Raw genomic sequence first — 18,446 nt, forward strand, 5'->3', positions numbered from 1 at the left:
GCAAAATTAATAGTTACCACAGTTTGTTAATTTCTAAATTGTGTTTGATGCTACTGTTATTGTTAATCATACTACTTTAGCTAGGATATCATATCTGTTTTAATCAATTATTCTCCTAACAATACAGGGAAGATCTGGAGCAATAACCTCACCACACCCTACCATCAAAGCACCTTGGAATGAGCCAAACAGATGCCAATATTTCACTCTCAATTAATTGTAAAAGTAGGATCTGAGGACAGGCACACAGAGAGGACATGCCTGAAGTACAAACTACTTAGACAGGCTTTGACACTAGTGATAAATGTACCGACTACTAAAACTTACAAAGGTAAACAAAAGAAACAAAATAAAAAAACTTTTGAAATACACAATGACAAGACACAGAAGTGAAATGCAACTTCAAATCACGAGCCCACCAGAAAAAGTGCAGACGGAGGAAAATGGCACAACTGACATTTCTGAAATGCTAGTAACAGAAGTAAAGAAACAAATCCGTGAGCTTGTAGAGGAAATCAAGTTAGAAATAATCTCTAAGATAAAAAATGAGTAATATCACCCTTTATAAAGGAATTGCTCAGCAAATCTAGTGTTGAGATAGATTTAAAGAAAATAGATGATGACAGAAAGTGGATGAAAACTGTCAATGAACAATACAAGAAATCAATAGAATGCATGAAACAGATTCATGCAGATATAAAAGGTTTTAAAAAATCCTTTGAATCCTGATAAAACCACTTAAGTGAAACTAAAGATAAAATTTTGAACTTTGAGTGCAGGATTTCAGCTAACTATCATGACAGGAAAGATTTCTTGAAAATATCAAAAAATCCAGAAATAACAATTCAACAGGTGCAAGGTAATGCAAAGAAAAATAAGAATAATTCAAATACTGAAATAATAGAAAAGCAGAAGTCAACACAAATGACATAAAACCTACTTGCAGCAGCAATATTAGAAACTTCCCAAGCATAAGAAAAGAATCTGACATACATAGACAATTGAGGCATATCAAAATCCAACTAGCCATAGCCAAAATAAATGTATACCCTGGAATATAATGATCAAGATCCCAGAAATTCAGCACAAGAACATAACATTAGGAGCTGTTAAATAGAGAGGAAAAAAAAAATCACAGATCACCCATAAAGGAAAGCCCGTCAAAATCACAACAGACTTCTCAATACAAAGAAGAACACCTTGCGTTGAAGTATTTGAAGTCTTGAAATAAAACTACTTGCAACCCAGATTGATGTATTCTGAAAGACTATCTTTTAAAATGAATGGAGCAAAAAGATACTTCCAAGATAAAAACAACTGAAGAAATTCATGACCACCAAATCAACACTACAAAGGGTATGGAAATATACTCTACACAGAAATAAAAATGACCATAATTTCAAGAGCAATAACAGAAAGAAACTATTGAGCAGGGCAAATAATTAAATGGGGAAGACCAACGCAAGAAAATAACATGATAGATAAGCCAATACATATCAGTTATAACCATCAATGTAAGTGGCCTCAATTCACCAATCAAAATTAAACAGATTTGCCAAATGGATCAAGAAATAAATCCAAAAACATTCCATATACAATAACATATTTAACTTAAAAAAACAAATTGCAGCCTGAAAGTCAAAGAACAGGAAACAATAGTCCTTGCAGCAGAAACCCAGAAAAAATAAAACCAGAGGAAGGTATTTACTTACAGAATACGAGAACTTCAAACCAAGAATGATCAAGAGATGAAGAAGGTCAGTATGTACCTGTTACAGGAGACAATAAGAGAAATACCACAGCTGCAACAGTGGCCTTAATACCCCATTGTCACAAGAGATCGACTAGACAAAAAGGCAGCCAAAGAGTAACAACTGAACCAAACCTGTGATCAAATGGACTTAGGACATGTTTACAGAGTGTTTGATCAGTGATAATAAGAATATGCATTCTTTTCAGCTGAACATGGGACATTCTCTAAAATAGACCATATACTAACTGACAAAACATGCTTAAGTAAATACAAAGAATTGCTATTATCCCATGAATATTATCTGACCACAAAACAGTAACATTGGAAATTAATGGCAAAAGAAACCATAAAACCCCCAAACACATGAAATTAAATAACACCCTCCTCAACAACCAAATGGTCACAGATGAAACTAAATAAGAAATTAAAGAATATGTAAAATTACATAAAATGCTACATGCAACATACTGGCACCTGAAATATATTAGTAAAGCAGTCCTAGGAAGGAGAGTTAGTGATCTGAATTCTCACATGAGAAAAACAGAATGAACACAAACAAACAATCTGATATTGCACCTCAAGCTACTAGAAAAACAAACAAACAAAAAAAGCAAGTCAAGCCCAAAACCCATACAAGGGAGGAAATTATAAAGATCAGTACAGAAATAAACACAATTGAGATTAAGAGAACAATACAAAGAATTAATGTACTGAAGAGTTGCTGCTTTGAAAGAATAAATAAAGTTGATAAAGCCTTAAGCAGTCATATCAATAAAAACAAAAAGACTCAAATTCATGCAATGAGGAATGCAAAGGATTAAACCACTGTCGATATTGCGGAAATTCTGAAGATTGTCAATACTTACTTTAAAAATTTTTACTCTCATAGGATGGAAAAAAGAGGAAAAATGGACAGATTTCTAGATATGTATGAATAACCAATGAGAATCAAAAAGGTATAGAATTCTGAATAGCCCAATATCAAGCAATGAAATTGAAAAGGTAATTAAAACCTTACCAACAAAAAACCTCGCATCCTGATAGATTCACTGCTGAATCCTATAAGAGATTTAGAGAAGATTCCATATCAATACAAAATATTTAATGAAATTGAAAGGGAAGCTATTCTCCCTTATGCATTCCTGGATGCAAGTATTACACTGATAACAAAACCAAGGAGAGAGCCAACAAAAAAGAGAACTTCAGGCCCATCTCCCTAATTAATATGCAAGCTAATATTCTCATTAAAGAGAATGCAAGAAGTCATCAACAAGATTAAACACCATGCACAAGTGGGATTTATCCCAAGAACTCAGGAATGGATCAACATACACAAATCAAGAAATCTAATGCAACATGTGAACAGAGCCAAAGAGAAAAATCACATGATCATCTTTATAGATACAGAAAAATATGTTTACAAAGTCCAATACTCACTGATGGAAACAAATTTGCAGAAAATCAGTATAGATGGTCTTTACCTCAATCTGGTAACAGCTATTAATGACAAACCAATAAATAACATCTTGCTAAATGGACAAAAATTGAAATCTTTCACTCTAAAATTAGGAACAAAACAAGGATGTCCACTACCACCATTCCTATTTAATGTAGTTCTGGGGACAAGCAAGAGAACTTAGATTTATTAAGGATAGCAAAGAAAAAAGTTAAATTATCATTATTCGCAGATGATATTGTTGTAAGCTAAAGAAACTAAAATGTGCTATACTTATTATAACTTGTTCTCTTTCTGTAAAACTTGTGTAACTAACAGTTAAGTTGCAACTTTGTAATTATACCCACCGTGTAACTCCCTCCCTGATTTCTGTAACTGCTTGTTACTGGGCCCTAATTCATTTTATAGAGACAAACTGAGCCTAAGACCCTGACCCCTTCCCTTGCAGCTTGCTACTTTATAACTCCCTGCAGCCCCTGGCTCAGGCACTAGCATTTCCACGGCTCCCTTTGGGAACTGTGCTGCTGCTGAGCTCAGCTAAATAAAGCACTTCTTTTTTAATGTTTGAAGTCTGTCTTTTTATTGCACTTATCAGATATGATACTTTAAGAGGAATGCCCAACAACTCCACAAAACGACTTCTAGATTTAATAACTAAATTCAGTAGCATATCACGATACTAAGTCAACATTCAGAAATTAATAGTATCCCTGTACACAAACTACAAGCTCACCGAGAGTGAAATTAGGTAAACCATACCATGCATAATATCATCTCCCCAAAACGAAATACTTATGAATCAATCTAACAAAGGATATAAAGGATCTATATATGGAAAATTACACTACTTGAGGAAGGAGATTAAAGAGGATATCAGACAATGGGAAGATATCACTTGCTCATGTATAGGAAGAATCAACCTAGTGAAAATTACAATAGTCCAGAAATTGTTAGGCAAATTTGATGCAGTCCTGATCTAAATAACATTATCATAACTCCCAGAATTAGAGAAAACATTTCTAAAATTCATTGGCAACCAGAAGAACTATAGAACAGCAAAATCAATCCTGGGCAATAAGACAAGGCAGGAGGCATCACAATCCCTGACTTGAAATTTTGCTACAAAGCTACTTTGATATAATCAGCATGGTATTGGTAGAATAACAGACCACAGGGCCTATAAAATAGATTAGAAAAAGAATACACAGCTACAAACACAGTTAGTCACCCTGTCATTGACAAGGGATCAAAATATTTTCTCTAGCCTCTTTACTAAGTGGTGTTGGAGAAACTGGCTCTGTACAAGTCAACAATTAAAACAAGACCCATGTCTATCAACATGCACTAAAGTCAAAATGAATCAAATATCTAAATATTAAATCATAAATATTAAATCAAGTAGAAGAGAAGCTAGGTAGACATCTTGAAGACATGGTTATAAGTAGAAAGCTCATGAATGAAACCAAGACTGCATGGGAAATACTTCAAACAATCACAATTGGGGTCTCACTTACTAGAATACTTTTGCATATTAAAAAATCACCAACAAGAGTGAAAAGACAACCTACAGAGATAGAAACATTTTTGCCAACTATCCCTTAGACAAAGCACTTCTATCTAAGACATACAAAGATTCATAAAAATCAGGCGCCCCAAATTCAAAGACCAAATTCCAAAATTTGCACCTGAGATGAATATGCACTTCTCAGATGAAGAAATAAAAATGGCAAATAAATATATGAAAAAAAATGTTCATGATCACTGGTTGTTTAAGAGATGCAAATTAAGAAAAAAAAAAAAACACTGAGATTCCATTTTATACCAGAAAGAAAGACAATCATCAAGAAATTAACCAAAGAGCCAAAGATTTAGCTCAGAGGCATAAGCACCTGTCTGGTGAGTGCAAGGTCATGAGTTCACTCCTTCGTATCAAACAATCAAAATAAAAAAAGAAAATAAATCAACCAGAAACAAATTAAGAACAATGCTCTCAGGGTACATATTTGATGAAGTGGTTGTCTTTGATAATTATTTGTGTTCTCCCTGTTCATTTTTATTTTCTTTTGATATCTGAAGGTTTGTCTTTTAACAGACGGTGTACAGTTTACATGTTGAGAAGTGTTTCATGGCTTTATTGGAGGGTGTATGGTCTACCTGTTGAAGGTTTCATGGCTTTGTTAGATGACTGGCAAGTATTATATACAGTGCACTTAGAGACAGTAAAGCACTTGTTGCTGTGAACTTATGATGTAAGTCGGACTCTCATATTTGTCTTTTAAGTGCAGCTTTCTCTCTGTTAACAGCCTTTGAATCTTGTGTTGTCTCTTTATTAGGTTTTCCTCGTTTGCAAAGGAAGCTTCCCAGTAATGTTTGTTTTATACTTATTTTAACTAGGATTAGAATGTTAGACTGATCAAAACTATGACTGAGACAATTGCACAATGCAGGAAAGAAGTATGGACAAAAGTGATACATAAAATAGTAGGTGAGCCATGCAGGGTCCAAAATAAGTGTTGGATTCTGACCTGCAGCCTACCCTGGATGCAGCTGTATCACTGTAATGGATCAACTCATCTACCAAGATAAAGTCTACTACTTGATGCAGCTTAATTGTTATTGGCATTAAGGGATAGGATTTTGAGGCATCTACAAGCAGTTTATTCTTTATGACCTCTGTGTCCCCAAGGCTTTCTCTAGTGGTTTTATTTCAGATTGTTTTCAAGCACTAGCATTCCACTATAATTCAGATCATCAGGCATTAGAGTCTAACAAGAAGGGTACCAACTACATCCTTGCATGTGCAGTTCACAGGAGTGTTGGTACCCATGCTAATCTAATGCCAGTTCTGATCTGACAGGATCTGGGAGTCAGGAAGTTCTCCTGAGCAGTAAGTAGCACTGGAAAACACAACTGAAGCTTCATTCACCTTCATGCTTCTCATCTACGACTCTGTGGCTCAGGTCCTAACAGGGCACAGAGCAGTACTTGTCCGTGGTTCAGTGATTTCGGCTCATATTGATAATGTGAGATGCTACATTGTTACAGGTTATAGAGAAAAATATTGTTTTCTCCATTTCACAGTCTGGAAATGTGAATTAGAGAAATGCTGGTCAGCTGACCCTGACTAAAGTTAGTGATTCAATGTACCACAAAGATGTTTCCTCCTAATACATCTCATTGACATTGACTATTCAGAGCAGAAAAAATTTCCTATGGAGATAGGGTCTATATTTTCAAGGAGAGTGCTAATATGACTTATAGCATCTTTATTTAAACCCAAATTCTAATAATAGTAATTTACATGAAATGAGTTTAAAATGAGATGATTATGTACAAAGTCCTTATGCAGTCTCTGGAACTATGTAATCACTATTTCAATTTTTGTTCATTTGCTAAAACCTGTGTATTCCTTATTTGCTAGCATTGTGATGACAATGATCAGATCAGATTTCTGGACTTTAAATAGCTAATTTAGTTTAATTGTATCATCAATATGAAAAGAAATGTCAGAGAATAACCAGAAATAAACCAAGATTACTTAAATGAATACTATGACATAAGTTAAAATATTAGGAGATTCTGAATAGGAGATTCATTTTCCCCTTGAAGGTAAGGAACAAAAAGACTATCATTCATTAAAGAGGCATGATTTGGGCTGATTTTGTAAGAACATACAAGGAGTGAATAGAGCCAAAAGGAGGATATTTGAGACAGGAGTTTTTATCTTTATTTACTTATTTATTTATTTGGTCCTGGGAATCAAACTCATGATTCACTCTTGCTAGGCAGGCACTGCACCACTGAGTTATATTCATAGGCCAAAGGAAGAATATTTTATAATAATCTTATAATATGAGTAATGGTAGGAATCACAAATGCCAGCTAGATAATATACTCTATATTCAATAGTCATATTTTTTTAGTAATGTTTTGGATTATTACAAGTCTTGTTTAGTAAAGTCCAGGAACTGTTATTGATTGTAAAATTCTATTTACTGACATTTTCTTCCATAAAAAGCAAATACTTTCATATATTGCTTTCCCATGAGTTTAGGTTTATGTTTTCTTGTCTCTGTGCATTGGTCATCTATGGCAAAAGGCCACAAATGGGAATAATTTTGTGATTTGTTCCTTCATGAACTAAATAAACTAATTATTTCTGATTCTTTCTAATTCCCTTATTATTCTACTGTTTTTAATAACATTTATTTATTTATTGGCTTCTTACTGTAGTGCAGTAATGTTATTTCTGAGCAAGTATCTTTGAGAAGATTAAAACTTTTTTAAAATCACCATATTTTTATTATAATAGCTATATAATTAGATTGAGTCTCTTTTTGTCTAAAAATAAAAGATCTATAAAAGTCTGCATATTTAAAGCTTTGAGAAATTTAAAATTGTATTAGAGTCTTTTTCTGAGATAAACCAAGTCATATTTAATTAGTGAAAGAATTTAGAGATACATTTTGCACTGATCAAATTGGATTACAGTACTGCAAATCTTAGCAGAATTCTGGCAGTACTGATTTAGAATAACCTTGAATTTTTTCTTATTTTATGTCGTGCATTCAATGTTAATTATTTGAGGTAATCTCACATAATTATATTTAGACTGAATTACATTATAAGGAAACAAGGTTGTTTGCATAAAATGGTTCATAATTATTTTAAAATATGAATTTATGGTTACCATATGACCACCTAGAAAATACAGTTCATTTAATCTTCAGATTAAAGTTTTTAAAAATAATAAATGTAATCTATCATATTATTAAGTAAGCATTGGTCTAAGTTTCATTCATATTTACCACGCATACTTCACTAATCTGCTAAATGGTAAAGGCACTTCACAGCGGTAACACTTTTCTGTTTCCAATACTCCTTATCTATGCTGCCTTCATCTACTGAGCTGCAGGGTTAAACATCATTCTATAAAATGGGTTCTGTGAGGAGTTTTAATTCCAAGGCATTCCTAGTTTCACCTTCATTTAGTGGCTAAATGTGCTATTAATATGTACCCTTTTTTGATGCTTCCTCTTTCCGCCTTTCTCATTTTCTATTCTATATTCATAATCATTTATATATAAAGTATTGAAATTTGATGCTAAGATTTCTTAGAATTAAAATTAAATCCAGGAAAGTTAATAAATGTAAGAATCAGTACACATTTATACTGTGTTACAGAAATGGAATAAGCTGTATGATTTTATATTTAGACATAAAAATAGAGAATAATATTGAATTAAACTATGAAGGCACTAATGAGTAGGAATTTTTTTGTTTCCATTTGTATTTGAGTCCTTGTCACTAGAATTGAATAATGCCGTATTAATTTCTGTCCTTTATTAAATTTTGTCAGTAGAAATGAAGTGGTGGAATTTCATACCCTGAGGTGTTTAACAGTTAATGAACCTCAATCGTTCAAGCAAAATGTGCCACCTTGACTCAACACAAGACATACAGACTAGAAGCATCTAAAGAAGTAGGTGATCAGATTTGGTTGATCATTTTGTAACCCTGATCACAGTTGATGTTAAAATTGTGCTACTTTTGCTACCGTATCCCTGATCAATGTAATTTGACTTTTTAAAATTTGCACAAAGATGTTGGCAGTCAACCGTTTAATTACCACCGTATAGTTATTGCAGTCATATAGCAGTAACTCACAGACAATCCTTCCTGTTCTTCATAAGGAAATTCCAAAATCTTTTACTGCCAATTATTCCCAGTGTGTAGCAGAATCAAATCCATTCTACTAGCATGAGGACTATTTTACCAACTCTTTTGGCACACATTTCTAGTTTTATTTTTTTTTTCTGTTTTGCTATGAGAAAATAAGACAATCACCAGAGATACTAATCAATTCAAGCCAAAAGCCACATGAATACAGTCTTTAGGAATTTAATCAGCTCTAATTCTAGTTTGTTCAGCTCTAATATTATTACACCACATAATTTTTTGAGCCACTTGACTTCCAAGCACTTTTCAAGTCAAAGATCTTTTACCAACATGACATTAGTAAATAAATATAACACGCATTCATGTAAACACACATAGCAATAATCACATATGCATCAATTTTTAAAATTAGATATAGATATATAGATGGTATATATATACACAAATATATATATATATATATATACACACACACACACACACACACACACACAGACATATATACATACACACACACACACACACACACACACACACAAACTTCTATTTGTTGACTGATGGGCTTTTAGTTTGTTTCCAAGATTTAGGTATTACAAACTGTCCTGCTACAAACATGGATGCACATGTATATCTGAGGTATGGTGCTTTTAACTCTTTAGGGAAGATACTCAAAAGTGGGATAACTGAGTCAAATGGGACCTAGTTTTAGTTTTTGAGGTATTTTAACACTGATTTCATAAGTGGTCGCTCAAATCTATACTCCCACCAACAATGGGCAGAAGTCTTACCCTTTCTCCACACCATCTCCAGCACATGTTTTTAATTGATTTCTTGATAATAACCTTTCTGCAGTGAGATGGAATCTCAACATTGTTTTAATTTTCATCTCCTTAGTGACCAATGATGTTAGTCATTTTTAAATATATTTATTGGATTATTCTACTTCTTCATCTGAGAAGTGTCTGTCTCAGATTCCCTTCATTGGATTTGGTCGTCAAAATTGGGTAAATCTGATTTTTTGTTTGAATTCTTTATTTATTCTAGGTATGACTATTTTCTCTAAGGAAACACTGACAAAAAATTTTTTTTTTCACTACATGGATCGTCCCTTCACACTTTTAGTGATTTCCTTTGCTCTTCAAAAGCTTTGTAATCAGATGAGATCCCTATTGTGATTTTTTGTAATATTCCCCCATTTAATCATATTTGTTCATAAAGTCTTTATCTACACTTTTGTCTTCAAGAGTTTTACCTATTCTCTCTTCCAGCAGATTTAGTGTTTTGCTTTAATATGTAATCTTTGATCCTTTTTTATTTTAGTTTAGTGCATTGTGAGAGACATTGTCTTGTTTTAGTCTTCGGCATACGAAAGCTAGTTTTCCGGCACCATTTATTAGATTAGCTAACTTTATTCCTAGTGAAGATGTTTCACCCTTTTCTTGAAGATAAACTGGTGTTGAGTGTATTTGGAGTTATTTCTACATCTTCTATCTGTTCCAAAGGTGAACTGGATAATAAGTCAACAAATTAATATCAGAAACAAAACAAATTTTTGAGCAAAAGGATTTAAGTGACGTTTAGACATGGTTCTACCGCACAACCTCAGAATACACATTCTTCTCTGCTACACATGCAACAGTCTCCAAAGTAGACCACATTCTAGCTCGTATAACATGCTTACGTGATGCAAAGGAATTGAAATTATCCCACGTAGGTTACTGGACCACAGCACAATGAAACTAAAAATCAATGACAAAAGAAATCGCAAAAACAACATGAACATGTGAAAGTTAAATAACACTCTCGTGGAAAAAAAAAATGGGTCACAGATGAAATTAAAGAAGAAATTAAGCAGTTTCTACAGTCCATGATGCTAATACAACATACCAGAACTTTCCTGTGGAGGGAATTTATAGCAGTGAACTCTTACATCAGAAAAAAAAAAAAAAATAGTGACGTCAACTGAACTTGATGCTAAACATCAAATTTCTAGCAAAAGAAGTCAAGTGCAAAGCTCACACAAGAGAGAAAATTAAAAGTATCAGAGCAGAAATTAATGCAACTTAAGCTAAGCAAATAGTATGAAGAATTAGCAAGTTAATGAGTTTGTTCTTTGAAGGGTTAAATAAAATTGATAAACACATAGGCAACCTTAAAAAAAGGAGAAAAAGAATTGAATTAATACAAGTAGGAATGAAGAGGGTGAAAGCTCTATTAATTCTGCAGAATTCCAGAAGATCTTTAATACCGACTTTGCAAACCTTTATTCTAATATGATGGAAAGCACAGAAGAAATGTTTAGGCTCCTGGAGACATATGAATTGCTAATGTCAAATCATTTTCATTGTATGCTTTGGTTTGTTTGTTTTAATTATATCTGATGGCAGCTATTTTGTAGAAAAAACAGTTTTATTATGGTGCCATTGTTGATTTCCCATTATCGTATTTTGAATTCCTGTGTCTTTTGTTGTTGTTTTTGTTTTGCTTTGGCTTTATTGGCACTTTTCTTTTATTGTTTGATTCTCTTTAAAAAATCTAAAAAAAAAAAAAAAAAGAGAAACTGAGAATAATGTACCTTATTGCATTTGAATAAGTGAAGAAAAGTATATTAAGCTTCCTTCCAATAATTCAAGGAACTTAAAAATAAAGCTGAGTTAATTGTAAAATATTTCCTATCGATATTAGCCATCTAACATTAATTTGTAGCGAACAGAGCATCGATATTTAAAAATACCAGGACAAGCTCAGATTCTAAAACTGCCATGTGCTAATGTTTGTCACATTTTACAATGTGAACACTGAACACTAAAATGCATACCAAGATTTAGAACCTGCTGACCTCGCATCATAAGGCAGATACCAGGAATCAGTCTCTTCCAATAATCAAAGTCACAGAGTAGAATTTAATAACAAGAGAATCAAGTACATGTTTATTGCATCATCTAATTCTGGAGAACAACATCTAATATCTTTCAAAAGAAATAGCTTTCTACTATCTTTTCAAAGCAAATGGCTTTCTATAAAGATCTTTAACACAAACAAGAAGTGAAGCCCACGTTAATACAAGTCAAGACTAATAGGTGCTAACAACAACGATGACAAGGCACTTCAGCATTGAATACAGTTCTGCAAAACTTAGGGTTTTTTCCTTGTAGATTTATTTACTTTAGATTTCTTATGTGCTTGGCATTTGTAGTCTAATGATATTTTAGCATGACTATTGTAATGTTTTATGTCCCTAACACGTAGCAGCAGCAAGAACCATGCTGAATCTGGAAAGCATGCAGAGTGTAAAACTGCACTGGGTTCCTCTGGTGAAGGCAATAATGAATTCTGACCTCACTGCACTCTCTGTGCTACTCACCGTCTCACTCTCCAGATACTCACCAGCTCGGCAGGGACTTACGACCTGTTCTCTACTCTTTCCTCAGAGAAGCATTATTACTATGACAGAATGTTCTGTCCTATAGATCTCACGGTACCTTTCACTTGCTATTGCTGAACCCCTGCTTCTATCAGAACTCTTCCATTATATATTAGAGCATCATGCATGTTCCTCGACGGTGCTCAGATACCAGGATTTCTACTTACGTATGGAGTCTTCCAAACTCTGCCACTTGTACCTAACTCTTTTCCAACAAGTGCCAACTTGATGAGGCAAGATGCTAAGTAAAAGATATAAAATAAAAATAAAATTGATATGTTGCTACGTATTATGAAATAAAAGAAAATAATGTGAAATAAAAGAAAATAATGTCATAAAATGATAAGGATTGCAGGCTTCAAAATTAAGAACTCCAATTCAGAAAGTTCTCAAATAATTAACATGGACCAAGAGAGGTAGAGACATTGGGCATAACTGCAAATAATATTGGCATTTCATATTTAACAAGTTTTTAAATTTGGGATAGAAAGTTATCTAGAAAACAAAGGACAGTAAATTAAATCATGCTAGAAGTCTGCTATGATTAAAGCAACTTCACAAACAGAAAAAGAAAAAAGTTTAAAAATATGATAATAGCTACATTTCTTATCATTGAGGCAAAAGTAATTTTTGATGACACAGACTGTTGAACTGTATTTAAAACAAACAAAATTCTCATAACACACTCAACAAACTTCAAGTGAATCAGCATTATACATAGTGATTGTAATAAAATGTGAGTGAATTCCCTAAAACATGAATATACAAAAGACTTTTCAAATGCAGCTGAAATTCAAACACAAAGAAAAAGAAATATTCATTGATTTTTATAGCTAAAAAACATTGAAAAAAAAAAACATTCTGTGGTTAAAAGTACCAGAAGCAAAATAAGATAACACATAATAAGTGAAAGTAAAATATATGAAAATATATAAAAAATAAAGTATTACTAATCTTAATGCAAAAAGAACTTCTAAAATTAAATTATCTGAGCCAGTATCTTTTATGAAACAGAAAATAAAAACAAAAAGAAATCCACAGATTTATAAAGATGGCCTTTAAGCATATGACATTCCACTTATCTTCTAATGATAGAGATGCAATTAAAAATACATTGAAATTTCACTTCTCACTCAAGAAGATGGGAAACACTTGGTTTCTCACACCAGAGAAACAATGAAATATTTATACATAACTGTCTTTTACTAGTATGGTCTCAAGGTGTACTATTTAATTAGAAAAGTTCCAAGTTTATTTGTCTTTATGACTGAGTGATATAAAAATCCACATCATTTTTAATCCATTCATCAGTTGATGGGTATTTGGACTGTTTTAAAGATTTTGCTACTATAAACTGTGCTGCTATAAGTATATGTATACATATATTACTGTGGTATAATGTTTTTAATTCATTTGGGTTGATACCCAGAAGGGAACTATTTGGATCAAGTGAAAATTATAGTTTGAGTTTTGAGGAATTTTTACATTGATTTTGTACAGTGGTTGCACCAGTTTTTACTTCTACCAACAGATTTCTAGATTCAGTGACCAAATTCAGTTACAGAAGAAAACACCCACAAATCAACAGGTACACAAATAACAATCTCATTGAGAGACAAATTAGGGAAAGACTCACCTTTCCCCACCTCTTACAGCATCAGCAAAAAATGTAATACTTAGAAATCAATCTAACAAAGGGATTAAAAGATCTTTACTTTGAAAATAAAAGTATGCTAAAAAAAGAGAGTGTCAGGAAATGGAAAGACAGCCTTTATTCTTGGGTAGGAAGGACCAACATAGTGAAATGGGAATACGATTTTAAAACAATGCCAACAGCATACCTCACAGAATAAGAAAAAAACAAAACTAAAATTCATTTGTAACAAAGTAGAGGCAGGGGCTTCACAATTGGTGACTTAAAATTATAGTAAGAGCTAATTTGATTTAAAAAATAAAAGCAAAACAAAAAACAACCCAAAACCCAGCAGAGTACTGGGAAAAAACTGACCTATTGATCAATGGCATGGATTAGAAGATACAGAAACAACTCATATCTTTGACGAAAGGGCCAAACATCCTCACTGGAAAAAGGCAATCTATTTACTAAATGGTTCCAGAAAAAACTGGCTTTTCAACATGCCAAAGACTAAAATTAAAACCATGTATTTCATCATTCACTAAAGTCAACATGAACCAAAGATCCAAATTTTAAAACAGAAGCACAAACTCAGCTGGAAGAGAAAATAGGTAGAACCCTTGAAAACACTGGCTTAGGGAAGAAACTCTGCAAGAAACCCTTGCATGGGAAATGTTACAAAGAACCAACAATGAGGATCTCATCTTACTAAAAAGCCTTTACACAACAAAAAAGCAAAAATGCAACCCACTCTTGAAGAAAATGATTTTCCCAGTTGGTCCACAAATTAGTAAATTCTGTTATACATAAAGATCTAAAAAAAAAAAATACACTTCTCAAATTAAAGACTCAGTCTAAAACTGGGCATCTGAAATGAAGAAACATCAGTCGATGAAACAGAAATGGAAAATAAATACATAAAAATGTTCAACAGCACAGGTCATTTAAGAGATGAAAATTAAAACAATGTGTATACTCCATCTTAATCCAGAAGGAATGGCTAAGTATCAAGAAATTAACCAACAATAAATTCTGGAGGGGCTGTGGGCAAAGATCTTTTTTAAAAATTCAATTGGAGGGTCCAAGCGCATAGACACTGAGTGTCAGATGTCTTAAGACAGAAAACAAAGAAATAATTATATAAAAAACATGGAACATATTCCTGGTCAAATCTGGGACAGCTTAACTCAAGAAATATCATTGAATAATGCATTATAAGCAATTATATAAAAAATACTAAATAATAGAGAAATATATTAATGTATAAAAATATAAATACATACAGGAGAATGCAGAGGAGGTAAATTTGGAAAACAAGTATTGTAGAAGTATATTAGTAAGTAGATCAAGCAAAAAAATCATCAATGGAAACTCTATACAGGAAGAAATTATGATAGATAATGGGTTATATTGTGTTTCTCCAGTGTTTATATATAAGCTGTTGATTGTTGCGAATGTAACATGAACAAATGTAGGTACAGAAAAGAAATGAAACGATCATGACAATTTCATTAGAATCAACACCACTAATAAAAAATGATGGACAATTTTTTTTTAAACTATGAATACCCAAAGACAAAGTAGCACAGATTATAATCCAGTCAATAATATATACTATGTATGGACTACAGGCATGAGCAAATATGAGCCATGTTCACAATGAAAAAATTATTTTTTAAATGGACAAAGGCAATAGTGATCCTCAAAATATGTCAATTATGTGACAGCCAATAAAAGGCGCTGGAAACATTCCAGATTAAAGAAAGCCTAAATGATATGACAAATGCAACACTTTTATCTATCTTGAATCCTACATTGGAGATGAAAACAAATAAATTATAAATATCATTATAGCTATATTTTGAAAAAGGAGTTTGGATAGTATATTAAACAAAGCAATATTAAATTTACCAAACTGTGATTATACTGTCATTTTTGAATAATATGTGTTTTCTGATAATACTGATATGTGTATGGGAAAAGTTCATTACATAGAAAAGTTAGCCTCACATACTGAAAGAGAGAAAATTAGATCACAGACACAAGGAAAGCAAATATTAAAATATGTGAGATGAAATTTTATTAGTTAATTATACTAAATGGGAATTATATAGATGATTTCACCCACTTAATTTGAAAAGTATGTTAAAATTAAGCATTCAAACAAAAGAAACTAAGGTTTGTTACTATTTGAGAAACACTGGAAAAGGGGGAGTGAATGGGTTACTTAAAAATGCTTTTGCTGGCTAAAGTTTACTAGAAATGCACATTATTTCTAAAGAATCGTTTGGGCCCAGGGATTCAGCTCAGCAGTGTAAGCGTCTGCATGACAAGCACAAATTTGTGAGTTCAATCCTCAATACCAATAATAATGATAATAATAATAATAATAATAATAACTGTTTGATAGATTGTGTAGCTACAGAAAGTTTTTTTTGTTTGTTTTTTGTTTTTTTATCCATATCAGGGATCAAACTCACGACTGCCTGCTTGCAAGGCAGGCGTTTATGCCGCTGAGCTAAATCCCAAGACCCCAACTACAGAAAGTTTTTATTCACAACATTACATATAAGATATTTTCATCTGGATCAAGTTCCAGTACACCCTTGACCAGGCTAGCTACCCAAATAAGCATGGCAGGAAGTTAGAGGAGAAGTTGTTGTAAAAGTAATAAAAATAAATTTCAATGGGAATTTATTGTGTATTTTAGCAGGTTGTGTTTCTTCCATATTTCTAAAAACCAAGAGAATGGTTCGACTCAGAATGTCACATAAAATCATATTAACAGATGAAAACTGCATCTAATGTCACATGTGAGAGTAGTAAAAATGACTCGTAAAATATTAAACAAGAAGAGTTATCTCAGCTGTAAAATAACATCTATAACTGCTTACATTATACAAATCAGTATTGTAGTTCCTTGTAAAATCTTACCCTTTAATTTGTGAGCTTTGTAATTTAGGTGATCTAAGTGACTGGGTCCAAGTACCATATTTCTACATTAAAAAAATCATTATATTCAAGTCTTTGAAATATTTCTTTCATTTTTCTAATCAAATTTAATAAGATACACTGTAGAATCTGTACTTCAAATCTCAAAATATAGATTAAATTATGGCTATTTCAAACCTAGATTGTGGTTATTTTTGTTAAGCTTAAATTCTAAATATTTGTAATACAAATCCTACGCTCCATATTCAATATATATTTTTATTTATTCATCAAATAAATGTTAGATATTTATTTCTTGGAATTCATTGTCTTAAATTATTGAGAAATAAGTGTGAACAAAACATATTCCCCAGGATATCACAATCTTAGTGCGGTGGGGAGTACAAAGTATTTTGAAATACAAACATGACAAAGTGGCCCTGAAACTACATTGGAAGAGTCATCAAATACTTTGACTATGAAAATTTAATGAATAACACAGAGTGTTCTCCCAGTTTTAGAGAAACAACAGTCTTCCTTGTGTGTATTGAGGGAAGAAGGAATGTCCCGCAGTTGGCAAAGACCGTATGTCCAAGAATACGTGATGTGATAAAAATGTACTTCAAAATGTACGATGGTGAAGCACACATGGTCCTTATTCCTCCTCAGAGTGCTCCCCATACTTCAGACACATTACCCCACCATTCTGTCTCTTTCTGAAGCAAATCTGGAAGTCCTCCTTACTGAGAATCTTTCCAAGGTGTGATTGACAATGTGCATGTTGCTGCCTGTGCCATTCAGTGGAAAGGCAGCCCTTCAACAACTTAACAATGAGTCCTCAGTATGTAATACGCTTTAGTCAATGCACAGTTGGGCTCCCCGTGATTTCTAGCTTTTCCTCAAAGTCAAAACAATCAAGAAGGTAATATTCTAAATTCATTCAGGACATGGAGGCATCCAGAGCAGTTTGCAAAAGAAAACTTCCAGAACTACTTCAAGAGTGGCTCAAACAAAGCCTTCATGCATTTGAAATGAGGAGGAAATATTGTAGCTTATTAATAGCAACATATCTTATACTGCAAACATTTATTTAAATTGAAATATTCATTGTATTTTCAATAGCTCTTCTCAACAGCAGAAGGAATGAAATACAACTATTTCAGTGGGGTTGGCAGGTAAAAAATATTAGACATTTGGGTTAAGTGGAAGCTGGTGGTCACTTTAGAAAGAACCTCAGAGATACAAAGCTGCAGTATTTTCTTAATAACTATGCTTGGGATTCATTTATTCATAAATCTTAGTCAACTACTCCATGAAAAGTTTGGATACAGTAGCTTGTGCCTTTTAGAGTTATATTTAACTTCAAGATGCTAGAGAACATTGTAAACAAAACAACCACATAAATGAGCAATAGGACGACTAGAAACTAAAAGGATTTAGCAGTTTGCACAGTGGTGGAATAAGACATCACAAACTGTAGAATGTATATTTGAGGCAGGTCCTAGAGACACTGACTAGGAGACATAAGTGGGGTATCCTTTAATGTTTAAGGTAGAGTAGATATGGG

This window comes from Cavia porcellus, unplaced genomic scaffold (genome assembly GCF_034190915.1).
Source record: "Cavia porcellus strain 051 isolate PalLab524CR breed Dunkin Hartley unplaced genomic scaffold, mCavPor4.1 scaffold_16, whole genome shotgun sequence".
NCBI classification, from domain to species: domain Eukaryota; kingdom Metazoa; phylum Chordata; class Mammalia; order Rodentia; family Caviidae; genus Cavia; species Cavia porcellus.